Consider the following 6,000-nt stretch of genomic DNA (forward strand, 5'->3'; position numbering starts at 1 on the left):
TTGCCATGTGGATTTTTAAATTGATAAAATATTATATTTTAGTATGATGTGCCAATAGGACTCTAACAAGATATAAACTTTTGAGTAATGCGTTCTGGTTGTGCTGATATTTGTGGCACTGATTTGGTCTATGCATTGCAACAAATATAAGACTTATAACATAATTATCACTCAGAAAGAATTTAATTTCCATTGTAATTCAATTTTTAAAAATTATATACAATTATATCGACTAATAATTTGAAGGGTAAATTTCAAAAAGAAATTATGTGGTTTTACTTTCTTTTTTCAGAAAAATGACTGGTTTATTTCGTTACATTATTTATGGATTTGGTGAAAGTGCCGTTTATTTGCTGATGTGGCTAAAGGGCAAACATTGCTTTTTAAAAAAAGCTGATGTGGCTAAAGGGCAAACATTGGTTTTTTAAAAAATGGGATAATTTTTTTTTTTAAAAAACCTATGGTTTAACTTTTTTTTTTTTTTTTGTAGAAAAAAGACTTTTTTTTTTCTTTTCAAATACAGAACTGTGGTTTATTCCATTACACTATTTACGGATTTGGTTAAGATGCTGTTTATTTGCTGACGTGACTTGAAGGCAAATATGAGGTTTTAGAAAAATTGAATATATAAAGCTTTGAACAACCATATGAGATTTGCGTTCGTGTAAGATTTTATAGTCAATATTGTAGATACAAAATAGTTATAAAAAAATCCAGTGGCCAATGTTTTTAAAAACCCATATTTACCCTTCAGTTATGTCAGCAAATAAACGACATCTTCACCAAATCCGTAAATAGTGTAATGGAACCATAGTCCTATATTTAAAAGAAAAAATCAGTCCTTTTTTTACAAAAACATGAAATCACCGAGTTTTTTTTGTTTTTTTGAAATTTACCCTATTTTGAATTATATTGAACTCATATATGTTAGGGGATATATTCTTGAGTGTCCTAATTTGAATTATATTGAACTCATATATGTTAAGTGATATATTCTCGAGTGTCCTTAGACCAAGGTTGTAAAAAATGCTAAGTGATAGTTAGACAGATAAAGTCTCAAATAATTATTATATAAATATAATTATAAATAATAATATAAAATATTTAAGGTAGAAATATATATATATATATATAAATTAATATTTGTTACATTAATGTTCTTTAAAAGTAAAGATGTGCCAATAAAATAACATTAATAACAATAATATATATATTTAAGATGATTTTAGGTATTTTCTTATAATTTTTTGTTATTTAATAATTTATTTAAAATTGAAATATTTTGTAATAAAATTAAATGGATAATTTTTTTAAAATGACCACCTGGGATCATCTGGTTGACCAAAATTCAATAAACCAATTTATATCGTCGGATTCCAAAAAATTGGAATGGTGTTCTAGACTGGGTGTCTTTTAGAACAGTATTAGACTAATAGGATGCAAACAGGATTTGAGGGTCATTTGAGACATGAAGTTTGAGTGCAAGCAATGCTCAAAAAGGATGTGCTTTATATATAATAAATGAAATCCTGTAATTCAGTTTTTAAAAATTATATACTATTATGCCAAACAATAATTTGAATCACATCAAATTGAATATGAAAATCCTTAGGCCGATAGGATTCTAACATGATTTAAGATATGAACTTTGAGGGAAGACAATACGTCCTCATCGTGCTCGTATTTGTGATTCTCATTTCGTCTAAGCATTTCAACGAACACACAACACAAAACGTAAGCATTTCAACAAACACAAAACATAATTTTCTGTGAGAAAAACTTAAGTTTTCCCAGCCTTAAACAGGGCTTTGCCTTATATATATATATAGAATTCAATTTACATGGTAATTAAATATTTAAAAATTATATACAATGATGTCAAGCAATCTTTTGAGTTATACTAAACTAATCTTGTTACGTTAGGGACACATTCTTGAATATTCTTAGGCCAGTAGGATGCGAAAATGATTCGAGGGTCATCTGCGATGTGAACTTTGAGGGCAAGCAATGCATCCTCATCGTGGTTTTACGTCTAAGCATTTCAACAAACACAAGACATCAACAAAATAATCACTGAGAAATACTTTATTTTTTCCAAGCTTAAACATGACTTTACTTTATATACATATAAAATGAAATTCACACTGTAATTTAATTTTTTAAAATTATATAAAGTTATGTGAAGCAATAATTTGAATTATATCAAGTTAGAGACTTATTATTGCTTGACATAATTACGTATAATCTTTGAAAACTGAATTACAATGTTTCATTTGTTATAATATAAAGCAAAACCCTGTTTAGGACTGAGAAAAATAAAGTCTTTCTCAGTCATAATTATGTTGTATGTTTTGTGTTTGCTGAAATGCTTAGACGAAATCAACACGACGAGGATGCATTGCATTGCTGTCATCGAAGTTCATATCACAGATGATCCACAAATCCTGTTTGCATCCTACTGGCCTAAGGATATTCAAGAATATGTTGTGGAAGATTTACATGTTGCATTCCGGAAACCGTAATGTTCATGTAGATTACTATGGAAACTGTACTGTTCGTGTAGATTTCATAGTAATCTGTCTCATGATGAGAGATTGAGTTCATTCTTCTTCGCCTTCTCTGTCTCGAACCTCCTTAAAGTGGTAGAACTGAGCTTCTCTGAACCAGATTCTTCAGGAAGCATACCGAAATTACAATAAGTACAGATTTTGTGGACATTTCGATATAGGAAAATCGAATCAAGGGTCAAAATAACCGTAAAATTAACAGGCGGGAATCAACTTAGTCCAATTCAAATTTTAGATATCAATTCAGCTCTAAACGTGATAATATTTGACAAACTAGTCCAAATACAATCAGCCCTCGTCTTGTAAGTGACTCTCAAAACAAAACATGAAGCCTCTGCATCCTAATAAAGTGGGTATATATATATATATATATATATATATTCAATATGACAAATCATTTCTTGTCCACCATGTCCTAAAATTCTTGAAGAAAATACTCAAAAGATGGTGACGGTTTCTATTTTTAGTACCACAAGATTTCAAAAACTTGGGATAATAGTGAACAAGATTGTAAAATGTTCTGTTTCTCACAGTCCAAAGCGAGACAAACATAAAAAGAGACAGATTGTATTTTGACTAATTTATTAGGCTTAATACCTTCCCAACCCTCTCAACTTGTCCATTTTTGTCACTTAACCCTTGGGGCTAAATGGGTTACAATTGTTGAGTTTAGGGGCTGAAAGGTTGGCCACAAAGTATAAGGAGCTAAGTGACAAAAAAGGACAAATTCCAAAGACTGGGAAGATATTAAGCCAATTTTATTAAATATTACTAAGTTTATGACTGAATTGATATCTAAAATTAGTGTAGCTAAATTGGTCTTGATTGTTAACTTTTGGAGTCTATTTTATTTTCACCTTTAGTTCTTGGATGATAAGTAGGAATAAAAAAACACAAAGGGATGGAAGTTCAAACCTTTAGCAATGTCAAGCCTTTCTCAGCCCTGTCTCCTTGCTGCCCAACAATTAACATTGGACCAAAACGATTCTGCTGCAACTCTTTAGGTGCAAATGCATAACTTAACCATAAGGCAAATTGTGCAATGGCTGCTTTTCTTGGCTTCAACTTGAAACCAAAACACTTAGTGAACTCTTACACTTTCAAAATCACCTAGTGGAGAGGGTTAAACATTTTAAAATTGCAGAGTAACAAATTGAATTAAAAGCTTAAATGATAGTTAAGACTTATAATAGCTTTTTTTTTATAATTTCTAAGACATCTCAGCACGTACAACACAGCAAGGGCAGAGACAAGGGGGCCAGGAACCCCAGCCGCTGGAACTAATCCTATGGATGGTTTTCGGTCCCCGGCCATTAGAACTACGTGTTGTGGATGGTTTCGCATCGGTTTTCGACAAATTAAGGTTCAGATCATTGAGTTTGTATTTAATTACAAAATTCAACTAGATTCATATATGATAACTCAATCTTACTTTTACTTCCAAATCTAACTTAATTTTGATTTTTTTACATAAAAATTGGTTTTTGCACCAGGCAAACGATAACAAGTATATTCACAGACACAAAAATTGAGTAGGCACTTGTAAAATCAGCCCCGCCGACCAATCCTGCATTAGCCACGGCAATGCAGACTTATCTTACAATGTGATTCTGAGAGGGATGGAGAGGAAAAAATTGTTCAAGGTTGTTCTTACAATACATGAATAGATCTGACACAAAATAATTTTCAAACTATATTTACCCTAACTCTCAAAGAGTTTTGAGAGTAATTTCTGAATTTTTGATTGATGAAAGATTGTTCTTACAATACATTAATAGATCTGGCAAAAAATGAGAAATTGCATAAAAGACGAAGAAATCGAGAAAACAAAACCTGGAATTGGGATGTGAGAGCGTAGGAACGGCGACGATGAAAACTAACCAGCGAAATTACGCCGGAGGAACCAGATCTCCACAATCGGATGGAACGCAAACCCCACCAATTGCGAACAGACAAACGGCGGAAAGATAAGGAAGGAGTGGAGGAGAAACCACAGCAATTTCGCTGCAGATAAGAGAGCAAATGATATATAAAAATTGGGTAAATTGCATTGAGGACACCCAAGTTTATAGATCTGTTTTAGGAAACTCACCGAAACTCATTGAAAGCATGGTAAAAAGCATCCTCGAGACCTGAATTAAGTTTATACATTCAATCACGTATCCGTTAGACTCATATTGTATCACTTTTCCAAGCGGTCTTATTTGTCATAAAACTCTTACAAACTTTAAATAAACTATTATTTCTATCCATCAAACAATTAATCTCATTATTTCATCATTCAATTTAAATAATTCATTTAATCAATAAATTAGTTAAGAAAATAAATATCAATTATATATAAAATTATTTTCCACTGAAATATTTGATTAAAAATATAATTAATTGCAAAAATAATATATATCACATACAATATTTTTTATTAAAATAAAATATAAGAGTACAAAACCGAAAAAATACAAGATTTAAAAACGAAACAATACATAAAAGCACGAAACAACGGACGGTAATAAAACAATGACATGAGAACACCCAACATATTATGCAACTGAACCGTTAGGTTTTTGGTTGAGATCTCTCGTTCTATGACGTTTGGCTCCTTCTTCATGATTACGGTTGACATGTCTTCTACGACGAATTGGTGCAGATGGTTTGACAATTTGTTGTAAGAGAGCTTGCTCAATATGTTCATCTGTTTCGTCCCACAAATTTGCAACAAGTGATTGTTGACTCTCAAAGAAGGCATCGTAATTGAAATTGGACATTTTAGAAGGTGTTTGTAAGAAATAGATGAGTATTTTGTATGTTAAAATTCATATGACTTCTTGCAATTTATAGATGTAAGAAAATGGATAGTGAGTTCTGTAATGATAATTGGACACTAGCACATGGGATAGTGGATTCTGTAATGATAATTGGACACTAGCACATGGGATAGTGGATTATGTAATTATAATTGGACACTAGCACATGGGATAGTGGATTCTTTAATGATAATTGGACACTAGCACATGGGATAGTAGATTCTTTAACGATAATTGGACACTAGCACATGGGATAATGGATTCTGTAATGATAATTGTGTTGAAACACCTTTCCACGGGATTTTGATTTGACAAAATTATTTAAGTGCAATTAAATAATCTATAACACACTAAGTTTAAATGCTTTGATTTATTTGAACTAATGTGTTTGTTCAATGTTGAGTTTAAATGTTTATAAGACAAATGAATCAAAAGGCCCAAGTCCATTGGGGAAGTCAAGCCCAAAGTCAAACAGACCAAAACCACTCGGCCCGCGTATTCAAAACGCTGCCGTTGAGTAAGGAAACGCAGCTCATCAAGGAAGGATCCAGAAGATCCACGTAAACAACTTCGGAACGAAGCTGCTGAGTTGTCTCGACAAAGAGTACAAGACAGCCGCTGAGCACGAA

The 6,000-nt window shown here is 31.8% G+C and overlaps 1 long non-coding RNA gene across 2 annotated transcripts; it reads right to left on the bottom strand.

Annotated features, from left to right (window-relative positions):
- Positions 1-1,543: 1,543 nt before the first annotated feature.
- LOC136202833 (uncharacterized) lies at positions 1,544-4,755 on the bottom strand. 2 transcript variants are annotated; one of them, XR_010674620.1, is made up of 4 exons: positions 4,660-4,755; positions 4,401-4,571; positions 3,483-3,677; positions 1,544-2,670 (listed from the first exon to the last, which is right to left on the bottom strand). It is a non-coding gene; the product is annotated as an uncharacterized lncRNA (long non-coding RNA). The 2 variants fall into 2 exon arrangements; XR_010674619.1 differs by lacking the exon at positions 4,660-4,755 and having other exon boundaries at positions 4,401-4,648.
- Between the last annotated feature and the right edge of the window lie 1,245 nt (positions 4,756-6,000).

This window comes from Euphorbia lathyris, chromosome 8 (assembly GCF_963576675.1).
Source record: "Euphorbia lathyris chromosome 8, ddEupLath1.1, whole genome shotgun sequence".
Lineage (NCBI taxonomy): Eukaryota > Viridiplantae > Streptophyta > Magnoliopsida > Malpighiales > Euphorbiaceae > Euphorbia > Euphorbia lathyris.